The sequence below is a fragment of the Pteropus vampyrus genome, unplaced genomic scaffold, assembly GCF_000151845.1.
Source record: "Pteropus vampyrus isolate Shadow unplaced genomic scaffold, Pvam_2.0 Scaffold199, whole genome shotgun sequence".
Taxonomy (NCBI): Eukaryota; Metazoa; Chordata; class Mammalia; order Chiroptera; family Pteropodidae; genus Pteropus; species Pteropus vampyrus.
Window position 1 is genome coordinate 2489421 of NW_011888980.1, and position 18409 is coordinate 2507829.

Below are 18409 nucleotides of genomic sequence, written 5' to 3' on the forward strand. Positions count from 1 at the left end.
CAGCAGCACATATCATAAAAAGTTCACTGTACATTCTGAGTTGCAGAGGTTAATGCTGAGTAATTACATCATAGCCAATTCTACTTTAACAGTTAAGAAATGATTCAAACTTTCAGTTAACAATAAAAGAATAGTTTAACCACTAGTCCTCTCCCTTCTAAAACTAAAGTAGACAGTAGAGTAATAAAATTATGTTGAAGTCCTCATTAACAAAAAGGAAACCTAAGATGTAGAAAAGCACTCTGTCCAGAACTCAGGAAACTCAGAACCAGGGGAATTGGAAATGACAAGAACAAAGGAAGAAGCTGTTAAACAACTGACTAAAACTCTGTAATTGCAAATAACTTCTGGCTTCCTCAATATCCCCCTGCCTCACCACTGTGGAAAACGTTCAACAGCCAGTCATAGATCATCTGGTAAATAATCTTTACTAAACAAACTGACAAACTAAAAAATTTCTGTTTCTAAGATTTAAGAGTTCCTCAAGAAAAAGGTTAATTCTCATTCCCATTATCCTAGGGCTATGTCAATGTGTCCTTTGCAGTTGTTTTTTACTGCTGAAGCCTGAGACCAGAGTGCCGCTGAGTAAAAAAAAAAAAACAAAAAAAACCTTTGTTTTGCTGTGAAAGTTTATGTTCATTACAGTATGGTGTAATAGAGAGAGCAGGTGCCTAGAAGCAGAAGTGCTGCATTTCACCAAATTTGTGGCTTTGTCAATCAAGTGACAAAACAAGAAAGAAGCAAGGTTGAGAGTATATGCTAGAGAGTATATAATCACTATAACTGACAATGAAATTTAGGTATAATCTACTCATTCCTATTTATTGGGTCATTTTCACTGTCATAAAATCATGTTGTTATTTCTGTATCTTTGGGGGAAAAGAGACTTTTTTGCTCCCAATTCCCCAATCCAGCTATAGTCTCATTTCTCTCCTCCTGAAAGCACAGAGTTTAGACATATTCTCAACAAGTTTAGACACATTCTCCCTTCCCATTCTCCCTTAAACACATTCCAAACAGGTTTTCCCCTCCACTCCATCAACACTGTTCCTGTCAGGAACCAAAGACTCCTGAGTTAGTAAATTCAATTGTCAGTTCTCAATCTTCACCTTACTAGTCCTATCGGCAGCACTTGGTACAGCTGATCACTCCCTCTTCTTGGAAATACTTTCTTCATTTAGCTATACTGTTTTCAGCCTACCCCACTGCCACTTCTAAGCTTCTGTTTCTAGAATGCCCCAGGGCTCAGTTCTTTCTTGTACTCCTACTTGGTGATCTCATCCAATCTCTTTTTTTTTTTTGGTGGAGCAGTGAGAACACATATATTTATTAAGTTCACTCATCATGACACCCCAAAACAGTTACAATAGTAACATCAAAGATCACTAATCACAGATAACCATAACAAATATCAACATTTAAAAATTTGAAACATTGCAAGAATTACCAAAATGTGACACAGAGACATGAACTGAGCATGCTGCTGGAAAAATGGCACTGATGTACTTGTTCCATATAGGGTTGCCACCAACCTTCAATTTGTTAAATCATCCAATAACTACTCAACATGTCCACCTGGATTCTAACAATATCACAAACTCAACATAACCCAAAACTCATCTCCTGACCCTCCCTTCCCTTTCAAATGTGCTCTAACCTCAGCTTTTCCCAATGGTAACGACAATTCTCTCTCTCCGAGTGCTCACTCCAAAATCTTAACTTCCTCCTTGACTCCTGTCTTATATCCCACATTCAATCCATCAGGAAGTCTTGATAATTCTACTTTCAAAATATATCCAGAATCTGATCACTTTAACATCTACTTCCATGGTAAAGTCACCGTCCAAACTAGTCTCCCTTCTTTGGCCCTGTACAGTCTATTCTCAACACAACATCCTGACTTTTAAAACTTTGGAAAAAAGAAAAAGAAAAAAGATACCTTAGGTTGATTTGTCACCACTCTGTAATTTTCTCATTTAGTTATTTGTTATGCCCTTACATCTTGCATATTAACATTTGTATTTTATGAATATGTTTGTAAATAATTCAATGTGGAAATTTTTGATGGCAAGGTATAAGGAGGACCAGTGGACAATTCTGACCATAAAAGGGAAAGCCACCCAATTGGGGAGAATTTAATAAGGCCATAATGTAAAATTAGGCTGAGTAAAATGCTTATATGAGATGCAGTAAGAGAAATTTTTTAAGTTCTACAGTATAGTAAGTCAACATATTGACAAGTAACGTGATGTTAAATACCTACGTAATAAACAGAAAAACAAGTTTTTTTATATCCAGATTGATTAATCCACAAAGTTCATCAATTGTAATACTTATAAGATTATATTCTATATATAATATGTACTTATAAGTATGGTAAGATTTGAAAATAGTGAAATCGAGAAAACTTTTTTTGGTACAGAGTGCTGGCCAAAGCTAGCAAAGGACAGGATATTTAATGTTGTGTTCTATCTGGAACAAAAGGTCTGTCTTGGAGGAACTATGCTGGCATCTGTACTGACAAAGTATCCTCAATAGCTGGCTCCATGATATTTGCCACTCTTGTTAAAAAATAAAAATTTAAAAAAAAAAAAAATACCTGACTTCACAATGTTTTCTTCACAGAGAGGTACTAGTGTCAAAAGCTCTGGGAGATAAAATGAAAAAAAGTTCTATTTGAAGCTATAAAAAATGATTAACTTGATTAAACAAAAATCTATTCATTCAAAAATGTTTGAAGAACTAGGTGAAATTGTGGACAAAGCTCATAAAACTCCTGCTACGTGCAGAAATCCAGTGGTTTAGCAGATGAACAGCTCTCAAAAGGTGTCGGAGCTGAAAGATGAACTGCAGGAGTACCATCACACAGTGGGTCAGAGTCTGCTTAGTGCTAAAAGAATGAATATCTATTGAAACTAGCCAATTTAGCAAACACTTATCAAAGAAAAAAACTGAACAACTCTTTGCAAGACCTTAGAGGAAATATTTTAACTTCGAATGGCAAAATTGGCGGGGAGAGGTGAATCAAGTGACATAAGAAAATCGTAAAATGATTTTCCTATTCCTGGTTGGGCTTTAAAATGAACAGGGATATCTGCAAATCTCAAGTCTGCTGACATAAAGGAGCAAAATTAAACAGTATTTTCCCTTTCTTTTCAAACAACTGTAAAAACAAATGAGGGACTCTTTCTCTGAATCTTCTGCTCAGGGTGAGAACTTGACTTTGAGGAGGAAAAATTTTATGTGCTGTGGTCGTATTATACACACAAGATGAGATTTACTGATCTGTCCCTAAAGAAGTTCTGGATTTCTATGAAATAGTGTCCTGTAAATCACAGGAAAGTAATAAACATTTAGCTGCAAATTTTTTATGTAGAGAATTTGGAAGGGATGAGGTTAAGACTTTTTTAGTTAAATTTGACATTGGTTAATAAAATTATACAGGTTTCAAGTGTACAATTCAATAATACATCATATATATATATTGCGTTATGTGTTCACTACTGTAAGAAATTTATTTGTTGTTTAACAAGCATCAAGAGCAAGGAGGAAATCATCTCATGTCAGCTGAAAATAAAATCTATAAATGGTTATTTCAAGTTCATCAAAAAAAAAGCAGATAAGCTTCGTACAAAAGAGATAAATGTCATTATTTTTAGTTTTAAAAAATAACAAGTTTATTGAATAAAGCCTTTTCATAAAAGATCAAGTAATTAACACATATATACAGTAATCTGAAACTTCTGGGCCTATATTTGAGCCTCAATGTGTCAGTCGATAAAATAAGTCTTTTTTTCAACTTCTGATATAAATTATGTCTTAGGCTATATTTTTATTAAGGTTATTTTGGCTTATGGTTTTTAGAAGCTTTTCAATAATTTTCATGTTGTAAATAACCGTAATAAAAATCAGCTTACAGTGGTACTGGTCAACTTACAGTGGTACTGGCAAACACATAAAGAAATGAATGGAATAGATTTGAAAGTTTAGAAATAAATGCATATATCTATGGCCAATTGATTGTGACAAGGGTGCCAAGTCCATTCAATAGCAAAAGAGTAGTCTCTTCTATTGCTGAGACAACTGGATTTCTACATGTAAAGGAATGAAGTTGGACTCCTACTCACACCATATATAAAAATCAACTCAAAATGAATCAATAACCTAAAAATAAGCACTAAAACTCTTAGAAGAAAACATGAGGGTAAATCTTCATGACCTTGGATTTGGCAATGGATTCTTAGTTATGACAACAAAAGTGCAACGCAACACATACCAAAAACAGACAAACTAGACTTAAAAATCTAAAACTTTTGTGCATCAAAGGATGTTATCAAGAAAGGGAAAAGAAAACCTATGGAATGAGAGAAAATATCTGCAAATCATGTATCTGATAGGGGTTTAATATCCAGAATATAAACAAAACTCCTAAAAGACAACCCAATTTAAAAATGGGCAAAGAATGTGAATAGACATTTCTCCAAATAAGATGTAGATGGCCAATAACCATATGAAAAGATGCTTGACATCACTAGTCATTAGGGAAATGCAAATCAAAATCACAATATTACTTCATACTTAATATAATGGCTATAATCCAAAAAAATAGTTAACAAGTGGTGTCGAAAATGTTGATAAATTGAAACCCTCATACACTGCTGGTGGGAATATAAAACGGTGCAACCACTGTGGAAAACAATCTGGCAGTTCCTCAAAAAGCTAAATATAGAATTCCTATATGACCCAGCAATTCTACACCTAGGCATATATCTCAAATAACTGAAAACAGAGACTTAAACATATAATTGTATGTCAATGTTCACAGGGGCATTCTTCACAATAGCGAAATGGTAGAAACAACCCAAGTGTCCACTTACAGATGAATGGACAAATAAAATGTGGTATATAACTACAACGGAATATTATTCTGCCATAAAAAGGGATGTTCAGATATACTGTATAACATGAATGAAGCTTGAAAACATTGTGCTAAGTGAAATAAGCCAGAAACAAAACAATAAATACTGTATGCTTTACTTCCACTTATATGAATGCCACTGACTTATAACCTTAAAAATGTTTTAAATGGCAAATTTCATGCTAGATATATTTTACAATAAAAAATTACCAAAAAGTTAGCTTACAACATTTATTTAAACTAAGTCTATCAAGCCTATCTTTCAAAAAATTGAAGCCAGTTATTTAACAGAAATTTATTACCTTTACCATATGAGTCCTTAAAAATCATAAAAAAGAGATTAGTTTCCCGAATGGTAAACTAAGTTCAATATCTGTCTGTTTTTAAATAAGATTGGTTAAAGTCTTTTTTGTTTGTTTTTAATGAAGAAAAATAAAACTATACTTGCACATACCATATACATAAGCCATACTTTATTGATACCTTATATATTAAACATTTGTGGTAAGACTGCTAGGCCTACTTGAATAAAGTTTTTAAAAAAGATAATAATATTAATAATAATAACAATAATAATAATATGAGAAATTTCAGAAAAAGAAAACGTATTTTTTTCTATCTGTATAACTAACTCACTACATAACTATCTGCATAACTAAATCGGAATTTATAACCTTTGTGGTGAGGGAGATCTACACAAAAGAGTAGACTAATTAGATGGCCAAAATAATTAGATACACAGAGAAAAAATATCATTCTCTATCAAAACAGCATTAGCAATCATGACTGGAACACCTAAAATTTCAAGTACTGCCCTGACAGCTTAGAGCCTCACAAGACCCCAAAGGCTACTGAGAGTTCTCCTGCTCTTGCCATATGTGCCCCCAACCAGTGGGAAAGGTTCCCCACCCACCTAGTTCCACTATCAGCCAAACCAGTTGTACTCCATTCAGTCCTAAACCTAACTAGTTTCAGTCCCCTGCCAGCTCAGAATTATTCAAAAAAACTAATCACACCCTCCAATAGTGAAAGGGTGGGAGTGGGACATTACTTCATCCTGTCGTTACTACAAAGCCTGTCTCCCACAGACCCTGTGACTGGTTCATTCTGTTCCCAAGTGCATGCAATCAAAATCTTCCTCTCCCAGGTTGTGAGTATATATAACTTACAAACTCATGGTCAATCTCATCTGACCAGTGTCAGGCAGTACCCATCTCATACTATTTAGGACAGAAAATCCCTCTTTTGCCAATCAATTAAATTAGAGGTGACGAAACAATCATATCTAAACTTTCAGTTCAAACTAATACCATAGTAGATGTCATAATTTTTATGGAGGAGTCCTTTGAGACCTAAAAATTATTTCGTGGATCCTCCAGGCTATAAAGATTGAAAAAGACCAGTCCAATCTCTTGTAGGCAGGGCTGGGAAAGACCAGAACAGGTCCTGGTCCACTGTGGTTCTACTTCTGTAAGTATAGCAGGAGATTCATGATCACCATAACCTCCTGCCCACAGTTTCCAGACTTTAAAACAGCAGTATGATTCTAGCGATGAAGATCTAGGAGCAAATTTGCAATTACACAGAGGCTTCTTAATATAAAAGAAACAATACTTCCCTTGGTTTTTCAGTTCTGTGCAGAGGTTTTGGGAGTTGTTCCTCGAAGCTCAACCTTGAGTCTTTTTCTTTAGATCTCCGAACAGAGTGTATAAATCCCTTAATACCTGCACCAGACATTGATTTATGCCCCTCATCTCCAAATTCATCTTTTGCCTATTCTGTGAAAGTGGATTTATGCCCTTAAAAGACTCATTTCTTTGCCAGCTGGCATGATATTAGGCTTTGTTAAGAGAGCACTAGAAAAACATTGCAGGGGAAAAGGGTTTTGCTTCTGGTTCCAGTGTGCTCACTTGGCTGCAGCAGATAAGGCTTCTTTAGGACCCACTTCTGCAACAAGGATGGCTTCTCCAACAGCTTTCTGCAGCATGTACAGCTATTCCAATAGGAAGGTAGGCAGTTTCGTAGTAGAGTGCCTCTGGTGAAACATCTCCCCATGAACAGCTTTCCCTGGCACCCGAGAGGGTAGATATCCAGCAAATTCTACTGGTGCCACCCACAGCTACTTGCCTTGACCTTGCCCTTTTCCAACAAGGTCTAGACCTAAGGGGGAGGAGAATCCATTCTATTTCATCCCTGGGAATAGTAAGTACTCTTTATGTCAGCTATTCCTATATTCCTTAGAGTTACCTTTATTTCTCACTGATAAATCCCTTATTGCTCCAATCCCGTTATTGTCAATAATTCTTTACATAAATCTTTCCCTATTAAATTACTGTGTGGTTTCTATCTCTTAATTGGACAGGAATGCTATATCCCCACAATTCTCTAAGCTATTTAGTACCCTACAGTAAATAAACTATCTGTTCTTAAGGTATCTAAAGTAGATTCCATTCTCTACAACTGAATCTTCACTGTTTTCTTTTTCAGTGAAGAAGTGGGGGGGGGGGGGTGTGTACAATATCCTCAAAGATTAGATAAATTTGTGACATCATTTTTCCAATTAAGAAATTATACTAATTATGAACAGCCAAGGTTAAGAAAAGCTACTGAGGATTATATTCCCAGGTCGGTCTATTAAATACTTTAATTGTAATATTAATTCCATCTCAGACAATTATCGTTCCTGTTATGCCTAACTACTATTTAAAATTTTAATCTGCAGTGAGACAACTGCATACCTACTAAAGTGGCTTTAATGAAAAATACAGATAATAAGTGATAGCAAGGATGTGAAGAAACTGGAACCCTCATACATTGTTGATGGGAATGTAAAATGGTACAGCTGTTTTGGCAACAGCCTAGCAGTGCCTCGAAAGGCTAAACATAAAGTGCCCATATGACTCAAATAATCCATCTCTAGGTATATACCGAAAGAAATAAAAACCTATATCCACACAAAAACTTGTAGACAAATGTTCATAGCATTATTCATAGTAACCCAAAAGTAGAAACAACCCAAATGCCCATCAACAGATAAATGGATAAATAAAATGTGATATATCTATACAATGGAGTATTATTCAGCGATATAAAAGAAACAAAGTACTGATGTTTGCTACCTGGAAGAACCTTGAAAATATTAAGTGGAAAAAGCCAGTCATGAAAGATTACATCGTTATGAGATTCCATTTCAGTGAAATTATTCAGAACAGGTAAATCTACAGAGACAAAAACCAATGGTTACCTAGGACAAGGCGGGGAAGGGCAAGGGGATAGGGGTCGGAAGAAAAGTTAAAGGCGTATTGAGTTTCTTTTTGAAGTAAAAATGTTCTAAAATTGTGGTGATGGTTGCACAACTCTGTGAATATACTAAGTGCCACTGAACTGCATATTTTAAATGAGGGAATTGTATGGTATGTGAATTATATCTCAACAAAGCTGTTTTAAAAGAAAACAAGCTTAGTCTCTGCAGGAACTTTCATAATTCAACCATTTCTAAATTAGGGTTAGGGAACTATGTCTTCTGTACCTCAATGCTTACTTCCCATGGTAGAATACTACGTCATTTTACACAGAAGCAAAATTTCTGACCCACCTAGGTCTTTAGGAGATATATTCTGAGTTATTTATCCAACAAAGGTTAAAAACAAAGGAAAAAAGCTTTACTAAAAATCTATGCTGTCACCTAAAAATCCACAACATGCATTCCCTTAAGTTGGGGCGGGGGTGGGGGCAGTTCTATAAGAGTTGACTTTTCTATATTTAAAGATGGCTTGTACTAAAATTAAATGTGGGACTTTCCCTTAGCAGAAAATCATACAACAAAATGAACTTCCTCAAGCTAGCCCACACACAAGGAAAAGCGAGCAATTTTGTATACTCTAGCTCAAGAAACGTATAAAATTTCAGATCATCTGAATTTTTAAGATTTTCCTCATCTAGAATTAGTTCCAAAACCCAGGGAATCTAAAAACTGAAACCCTCAGTTCTCACTAGCTTAAATCTGAAATCAAGCCCATTAGTCAAGTCAAAAAGTGCGCATACACACAAAGCATCAGAAGGTCATACACGTTGTAAACTGTCCTAATTCTCATTCCACAAAACAAGCTATAGAAGAAATTCTGACACACAGCCCAAAGCTAAAGTTGTATATTCTAAATATATAAATTCTTCAAATACACATGGTTTTAAATTTATTTCAAGTCAAACTGCTAATAAAAGGGAAAAAAAATTCAAAGAATCACACTGTTCACACTCCTAAGTCCCATCTAGATCTTTTACATACAATCTAAGGAAATATAATTCTCTTTTGACTTGCCGTGCTTAAGCAACTTGGTCCAGTTCCCATTCGACCAGAACAACTTCGTTATATTACTCTCATCTGTTTACAAATGGGTCTCCCTACAACTGGGTCCCCAAACCTGGACCAGCACCAGTCAATGGCCTGTTAGGAATTGGGTCGCACAGCAGGAGGTGCACAGGCAGGCAAGCTAGAGAGAGTGAAGCTTCATCTGTATTTGCAGCTGCTCCCCAGCCCTAGCATCACCACCTCAGCTCCACTTCAGATCATCAAGCATTAGATTCTCATAGGAGCACAGGTCCCTGGTGCCAAAAACGTTGGGGAGCACTACCCTACAAGATAACATTAGACAAAAAGCTTCCACTGTTTAAAAACATTTGAGAAACATTGCTCTAATCAAGAATGATAACCTTTGCTATTAAATACTAGATATTGTGAGTGGCTCCATAGTGTAGCAGTTAGCACGTCTGCTCTGCATGCAGAAGGCCCTAGGTTCACACCCTGGGTGCGCCTGGCCCCGGGTGCCCAGCGCGTGGCGGGCGGGGGATAGGGGGGTGCCCCGCCTTCAGAGATGAGTTCTTAAGGGGAAAAACAGCAACATCCATAGGTCAGGGGTGGAAGTAGGGGAGGGGGGAATTAAAGAGAGGATGGATACATACATGCATGCATACATACATACACACACACATACTAGATATTGCTCTGGTTGCGGATGTTGAACCCTTGGGAGATGGGAAAACAACTACACTGAAAATGTATCATCTTTTGTTGGCTTTCTCTAATTGTTTCACCATCTGAAAGGAAGAAATCACTTTTCAAGAACATAAGGGAGCTACTATCCCCTCACACCAGCTATGTCAATGTGATGAAAAATTTTTAAAAATAAAAATTCCAAAGATAATGCTCATATCCTTGGCAACATCATTAAAGAAAAAAGTGAGAAACTCTGAAGGGAGTAAAAAATAACATTTATGTAAATAAAAGAGTAACATTCCCAGCAATAAGTAGATAGAGATTATAACCATTTAAATTAAGAGAGAAATATATACACTAAACACGGTCTGTGTTAATTAATCTACTCTAAATAACTATGTTAAGGTAGATATTTTCATCTAGTTACCTTACTCAATGATATTCACTGATTAATTTATGAATGTTTTAGCACAATCAGAAAACAGGTAAATTTATTTCATATATATTACTGTCACTAATTTTATTAAAAAATGTGGGTAAGAGTAAACCTATATATTCATCATGCATCTTCATTAAAAACACAAGTTTGGATGGCTCGCACACTACTTCACAAAAGATGTTCTAGCTCTTACAAAAGGTCTAATTTGTTCTGCTATGTGATGCTATAATTATACTAAAAATAATAGATCATATTGTTGGGGGAGCAGAATCCCACTACACTTCAATTTAATTAGTTTATTTAAAATAACTCTCCCTCAACTCAGATTCCGAATGACTATTTTTAGACTTAAATGCCAAGATTCCAAATGACTATTTTTAGACTTAAATGCTATATAGGTGATAGATGAGATTAATATTCTTACCTTTAAGTACACCTTTCCCCTGCCTCTAACCTATGACTGACTCCTTAAAATGGTTTAAGTTTTGTTTGTTTGTTTTAAGGAAAGTACCATTGCCAAAGTCAGCTCTCATTAATATCACAATAAGAATCAAAATATTCAAGATATGAAGGACTGGAAAGCTACAAGACATATAAAAAAACAAACAGCAAAACAACAGAAGTCCCTCCTTATCAGTAATTACTTTAAATGTAGATAGATTAAACTCTCCAATCTGATGTCAGAGATTAGCATAATGAATGGATCAAGAAAAAAAGAAAAAAAAACATGACCCAACTATATGCTATCTAAAAGACTCACTTTAGATACAAAGGCACAAAAAGATTGAAAGTGAAAGGATGGAAAAAGATATTCCATGCAAACAGTAACCTAATGAAAGCAGGGGTGATTATACTAAAGACAAAATAGACTTTAGATCAAAAAAATGTTACAAGGAACAAAGACAGACACTATGTATTAATAAAAAGTTCAAGAGAGCAAGGAGATTTAACAAGTATAAATATTCACACACCTAATAACAGACCATCAAAATATATGATGCAAAAATTGACAGAATTAAAAGGAGAAATAGACAATTCTACAATAATAGTTGGAGGCTTCAATACCCCATTCTGAATAATAGATAGAACAAGCAGAAAGAAGAAATTGAGGATTCAAACAACACAATAAACCAACTAGAGATAACAGACATATATACATAAAACACTCTACCTAACAACAGAATACATATTCTTCTCAAGAGCACATGGGACATTGTCCAGGATACACCATATGTCAGGCTACAACTTTAAGTTTCAATAGACTTAAAAAGATATCATACAAAGTACCTTCTCCAACCACAAGATAAAGTTAGAAATCGATAACAGAAGGAAAACTGGAAATTTTACATACTTGTGGAAATTAAATAACACACTCTTAAGCAACCAATGAGACAAAGTAGAAATCACAAGTGACATTAGAAATACTTAAGAGACAAATGAAAACAAAAACATAACATAACAAAATTTATAGGATGCAGAGAAAGTGAGACTAGGGAAATTTACAGCTATAAACACTTACATTAAAAGAAAGATCTCAAGTCAACGACTAACTTTACAACTTAAGGGACTCGAAAAAAGAAAACTAAACACAGCTAGCAGAAGAAAATAAAAGTTATGGCAGAGATAAATGAAATAGAGGATAGAAAAATAATAGAGTAAAGCAATGAAACCAAAAGTTGGTTCTCTGAAAACATTAACAAAATTGACAATCCTTTAGCAGATTAACTAAGGAAAAAGAAAAGACTCAAAAGCTCTTTGGGGTCCTCAATAACTTTTTAAGAGTATAAAAGGGTCCTGAGACTAAAAGTTTCAAAACATCTAACTTAAAGAACAGAGTATTAATATTAGGTTCCTACAAACCAAGAGCAAGAAATACATAAAACCATTAAATTAAAAAAAAAACTTTCCTAGGAAAATTACATGAAAGCTGAAAAGGAAGACAATGTCAAATCAAAACTAACCTCATTCTATGTAATATCAATAATGAGGAAAACAAAAAAAAAAAAGAATGCTCAGATGAAAGTAGTTTTGTATATCCTGGAAATATGCAATATCTTGATCAACTAAACACATATATACCATCAATAGTTTGATAGATAATATTTTTTATAGCATCACATGACAGTCAAAGAAATGCAATCATATACTCAAAAACAGGTGATTAAAATAGCAGCCACTACCACCATGAGGGAGACAATCCAAGGTTCTGTCAGAAGGGACATACAGGGATACTTCAGCTTCTCTCCAGCAGCATCTCAGGACACCTCGCTCAGAGTCCAGCTGTTCTATTTAAAACTAGATTATATGTTTCCAAAGCAGAACAGTGAGAGTAAGCTCTCACTGAGTCTCAAAGGAGCAAATGGGTCTTAGAGGAACTGATCTGCACTAATAATGTTCCATCAAACCAAAGTCCTTCTTCAGCTTACTAAATCCCTTGAAAAACTGAAGAAAAGCAGTAGCAGTAATATTTACTGAGCACTTAACTATGTGCCAGGCTAAGTACTTTATGAGTATTAGCTCATTTAACATTCAATATCATCTGAAAGGTATAACCACCATTATCCCATTTTTGGAGTTGAGAAAATTGAAGTACAAATAAGATAAATATCTTGATTCTTTGCAAACAAGCAAAGCCAGGATCCAAACCTAGCCAGTCTGGCTCTGAGGCCCAACCCCTTAGCCACTACATTACAGGATACAGATAATGTAACCAACAATAAATTATAAAGTTTAAATTCAGTGCCAGCTCTAAACAATTTCTGTTTACACCAAGACCCACTGCCTAAGGGAAGTTCCCAACTTGCAGAGAGCATTCTGACAGGTTCATCCTTTACTAGTGATGCACTGTTCAACTTCTAGATACTGAGGGGTTTCAAGCAAGAAGAGTAAATGTTGGAAGGTGAACACTGTGGAGATATTTTTTTAACATAAAAAATATGTCAAATAAATAATTGTAGAATACAAATTAGATAATTTCACAACTCTTGGACCTCTTTTCCCTCTGCTATTGGAGATAAAACCATTATATCCTAGCTAGACTGTTCTAAGGAAAATAACGCCTCGAGTCAATTGGAAAAGCTTTATAAAAATTGCTTCCCTTAAATTACATTAATATATTTAAATGTTCTGTAGTGTTGGCTAACTACAAGGGTAACTCTAAGTCTACTCCATTCATTTCAGAGTTCTGAGTGAGACCGCAGTTCTAAATGTGTGTGGAAGCAATTCAAGGCAGAGTTCTGAGGTCATTAAAAATGAACTTAAAACTTCACTATAGAACTTAACTCAAGAAAAATGGAATATGAAACTGAATAAGTCACATTACAACTCTGCTTAAGGATGAGAAATAAGGAGTGGTTAAGAAACCAATAACTATCTCAGTAATTACACAGGACATGCTTACAGACATTCCAGAGTTCGGTTTGAAGTTTGGCACACGTTTTAAAATATGTACCATTTAAAGTGCCTTAAATAAACGACTACTTTTTTGGTCTACTGAACTGAAAACATTCCACAATACAATTACAAAAATAACTTTCTGGCCTTCTCAGGAAAAAAGACAATTTAGAAGAGGAATTCAGAGATTTGAAAAAGTGATAACTTGATTTACATTAAGATTACAACACAGGTAAAACATAAGTGAAAATGAGTGATCAAAAGACTGTTAAAGTCCTTTATAACTACAAATTGCCATGCATTACAAACACCGCTACAATTTTGAATCCCAAACGAAAAAAAAACACTCACACAGAATTAATAATGCCAAAGAAAATTTTCGGTAAGTGCTAAAACGTATTATTAGGTCAACAGCAGTGCTAGACCTTAAGGCACTTGAGCAAGCTATATAAAAACAAGAAATGGGCTTGAAGTTCTCTACATTTACATCAATTATACTAAGATGTATTAAAACCCCATTCTATACGAGTAATGCCCAGGAAAGGAAACAAACTACACTGGTACTAATAGGTTTAAACGACACAAGGCAGGGCGGGGATGGGGCGGGGTTAGGGGGGAGACAAGCAAGCCTTTGAGTAAGGGTTGCAGAACTGCTTGAGTTGGACGCTTACAGTTAAGAACCCGCAACTCAGGAAGGAAGACTGTAGAGAAACACTGCACTGTCATCTAGGACGATCTGATTCAAGTTCAAATCAAACCCACAAGGCGACAAGTTGTAAACAGAGAATACACTTCAGGCCAAAGCACTCACTGAGAGAAAGCAAACCTAGCCATTGCTGATGTTACACCACACCCACCCCACGTAGAAGTTCGGCACACCTAGGGGGTGGGTGCTGGGGTGGGTGCTGGGGTGGGTACTGGGATGGGTGGAGAAGCGAGGCGCGCGCGCGCCCCTGGCCCGCCGCCCCCCCCTTGGCTCTGCTCCGCGCTGCACCGCGGCGACGCGCGCTCGGGGCCCGAGAGAAAGGGCAGGGCACCGGGGCCGCCTCTGCTAGGAGACCGCGCCGAGGATCCTCCGTGGCGATGGCGGGGAGTGGGGATGCAGAGTGTTCGTAGGTAGGAACGGGATGGAGCGTTTTCCAGACACCAGCAAAAGCCCCAGCCCATCAAGAGGTTTCCCTCAAGATCCAGTCCACCCCGCAAAGACACGCGTTACACAACCTGTCAGGTGAGGAACGGAGGGTCCCAAGGCGCAGACCGCGGCGGGCCTGGGGTTGCTCTTTCCCACCCTGTCCTGCCCCCGGGACGCCGCAGCCCCGGGAAACCAGAGGGGCACCGGGTGGGCGGGAAAGCCGCGGGAAAGCCGCGGCCGAGGGTCGGCCAGCCCGGACGTGCGGACGGCGGCGGGGCGCTCACCGGCTCAGGAGAGGGCGCAGGCAAGGACTGCGCAGAGCCGCATCACCCGGCTCGGCGCCCGCAGGGCCAGCGGCTGCTCTCTGGGCGTACGGCGGATCTCTCGCCGCCCGCCGCCGGGTGTTTTCATACAAACCCCGGTGGCAGGCGAGGCAGAGGTGGCGGCGGCGGCGGCGGAGGAACCTTCCCGCATCCCGAGCAACGTCAGCGCGGCGCCCCGCCCACCGCACGCCTAGTCCAGCCTGCTCGCGCGCGCGGGGCAGGAGGCGGGGCAGGGGTGGAGGGAGCACGCGTGCGCGCGTGCGCGCGTGCGCGCGTGCGGGGTGGGCGCGCACCAGGGAGAGCGCGGGGCGCGCGCGTGGGCAAGGAGAGAGCGCGGGCGCCGGCCCTGGAGGGCGAGGCAGGGAGGCTCGCCCAGATATTCCAAGTGGGCGCTGTGCGCGCCCTGGGCCCTGATCCCCCGCAGCCGCTACCCAAACGAACCGAACCGGGTTCCAGGAGGTGCCCCACGTTCCTCAAATCACCCGTAAGCTACCAATTACAGCCCCTGCCTTTTCTCGGAGCTAAGCGGGCGTTCACCCCCGCTACCGTCAATCTCCCACCCTCTCGGGAGGCTTTTAATGGCATTGGACAAGCGGTTCTTAACTCTCCCCACATGGTACCGGCTAGCATTAGTCCCTGGGGACCACGGTAACGCTAGCCCTTTCCTGACCTCAAGGAGAATCCATAAACTGTTAGATAGGCAGTTTCCCTAGTTGGGCTCTCAGAGCCCAACGAAATTGCACCTTGTGGTCAAACCTCAGTAAATTACATGCCTAGTGCAGGAGCGAACAAAATAGCATGCTGATTTATTTTTGCATTTTTGTATTGTGTCTACATAAGGTCACGAAAATGGCAATGCTAAATTGGCCACTGAAAGCAAAGACAATGTTTTATCTGAGGCAAAGTAATGTTTCAGATAGATTAAATACTAATACACACCCTTCTGTTTTGACTGCCCGTAAACGTACTGTAATATAGTGTAATAAGTACACCCCTACTTTTTTTCAAGAGCAGGGATTTTTGCTGCTGTTTACAGTAACTAGTAAGGAATGTAAAATTATTACAACTAGCTAAGAAAATAGAGAGCTGTGAGGTTCTTGTTTTGTTTTCTTATCGTCATGTTTAAAGGAGATTAAGCAGGTGTTAAGGAGGTTCAAAAAGTAATCCAGAGGGAAGGGGGGGAGGTAGACGGGGTAAAGGGGGTCAAATATGTGGTGACAGAAAGAAATCTATGGGAGGTAAACACAGTGTAAATATATATATATATATATACACACACACACACACACACACACATACATACACACACACATATATATACATATATACATACACACACACATATATATATACATATATATATGCCTTACTGTTAAAGTATACATATTAGATTTCGTTAACCAATGTCACCATACAAAATTTCATTAATTAATTTTTTAAAACAGCAATCCAAGGTGCACCACTGGAGCTTCTTTTTTTTTTTTTTTTTGCCCTTGGCAGATGTCTTATATGTGGATAAACAAGAGACTACCATTTTATAAATGTCATAGTTTCTCCTATAGTGAGGACCAAAAAATAGGTTATGGTATTTTAAATAATTTTAAAACAACTACCACCCCAAACCATGGGTCTGAAACGCATTATCCGAGAACATCTAATTAAGAATACTTAACATTTTGCAGAAATTAAATATATATAATATACATGAAACTTTATTCAAAGAGTATTCTCCTAAATGTAGCAATAGGCAATATAGAAAGATATAGATATAAATGAGAATGCCTGTGTTTGTAGCTTTTGAATTCCACTTTAGCAAAGCATTGTCCGTGTGGTTTGATAGCCAGAACACAGACCCAGTATATCAACTTACACAACTAGGTAAAAAGTAGAGCCAATTCCTGTTGGTCACTCTTTTCCACTATTTTAAACTGCTTCCTCAACACACCTTATTATGATATATAAAACTAAACAAATAATTGTGTGATGTAGATCAAAGTCTAATCTTATCATATATTAATTTCACTAGGATTCCTCAGATCAGTCTAGCCATTACTTTGTAGCTTTTCAATAAATGTTTGATTATTTTAACTTTGGACTAGTTAGGGAAGAGAAAGGTGAGCATTGGGTCCCAGCCATCTCTTTCTCCTCTTTGCTGATTTCTTTACCTCTGCACTTTTAATAAGGAATTTACAAAATCCAACAAACTTTATAACAAAACTCTGTAGCAATCAGATTTAGAACAGCCATGGACCTTTCAAAACTCTACAGCCATTTCCATCTGGAACCATAAACGTTAGGAACACAAGCTTGATCATCAAGTTTCTGAAACTTAGCTAGTCCTCTGGAGTTGTAGGATTCTTGTAACTATTCAACATCGTTCAACAATCACCAATTTATTGAACACCTCTTATGTGTCAGACATAATCCTGAAATCTGAGGAGTTAAGCAAATTATACATAGCTCAACAAAATACCTAACAGCTGTCCTTCTGTCAGACTAAAAGGTTTACCATAAATAGACCGTGTGGCAGAAAAGCAGTAAGAATGTGAGCTGAACCTAAATGAATGTGGCAAAGTTGGGAAATGGAGGGAAGCAACCCCAATATTTCACACAATGGAGTCATTCTGGGGGCAAAACATTTTCCAGTGGCAAGTGATTTCCAGTAGTCATGTGGTAGACTGTGAATGATACATAATTCGGAATCAGAAAAGTAGAGTTTAAAGATCCATATCTGTAAACCACTATACCCTCACTTTCTTTCTTTATGAAATAGAACTTAAATATTCCTGCCAAATCTAAAGTTTTAAAATTTGGAATATTCTTTGATCCACTTACAGGAATTTATCCTAAGGAAATAACGAGGAAAAGATGCAGAGATTTAGCTATAAGGATGTTTACTCAGAGTGGCATTATAAACTATCTTTGACTTTCAACAGAAGGCATCTGATTAAACGCATTATAGTACATCCGTACAACAAATCACTAGGCAGCCATTAAAAAATGACATAGTAAAGCAGGAGTTCTTAACCTGGGGTCTAGTGGGTTTAATTCATGAACGGATGTGAATTTACCTTCAGGCTAATGAAGTCAGGAACTAACAGGACCTTAACCCCTTATTTACACAGGCCCCTGTGAGTGCTGAACTGCTGAGAGTTAAAAGAATTTTCCAGATGCGAAGGGGAAGTCAGGTTGCAATCAGGAAGCATTTCTA

At 37.6% G+C, this 18409-nt stretch overlaps 1 protein-coding gene across 4 annotated transcripts in view; it reads right to left on the minus strand.

The window, feature by feature from the left end:
• AGTPBP1 (ATP/GTP binding protein 1) overlaps window positions 1-15357 on the minus strand; it is a 131091-nt gene extending 115734 nt beyond the window's left edge. For 3 of the 4 annotated variants that reach the window (XM_011372065.2, XM_011372067.2, XM_023537761.1), the window contains exon 1: window positions 15160-15357. The gene's annotated coding sequence lies outside the window, so the exon portion shown is untranslated. Of the gene's footprint in view, window positions 1-14964; window positions 15093-15159 lie in introns of those variants that run through there. The other variant, XM_011372066.2, reaches the window with a different exon arrangement.
• Between the last annotated feature and the right edge of the window lie 3052 nt (window positions 15358-18409).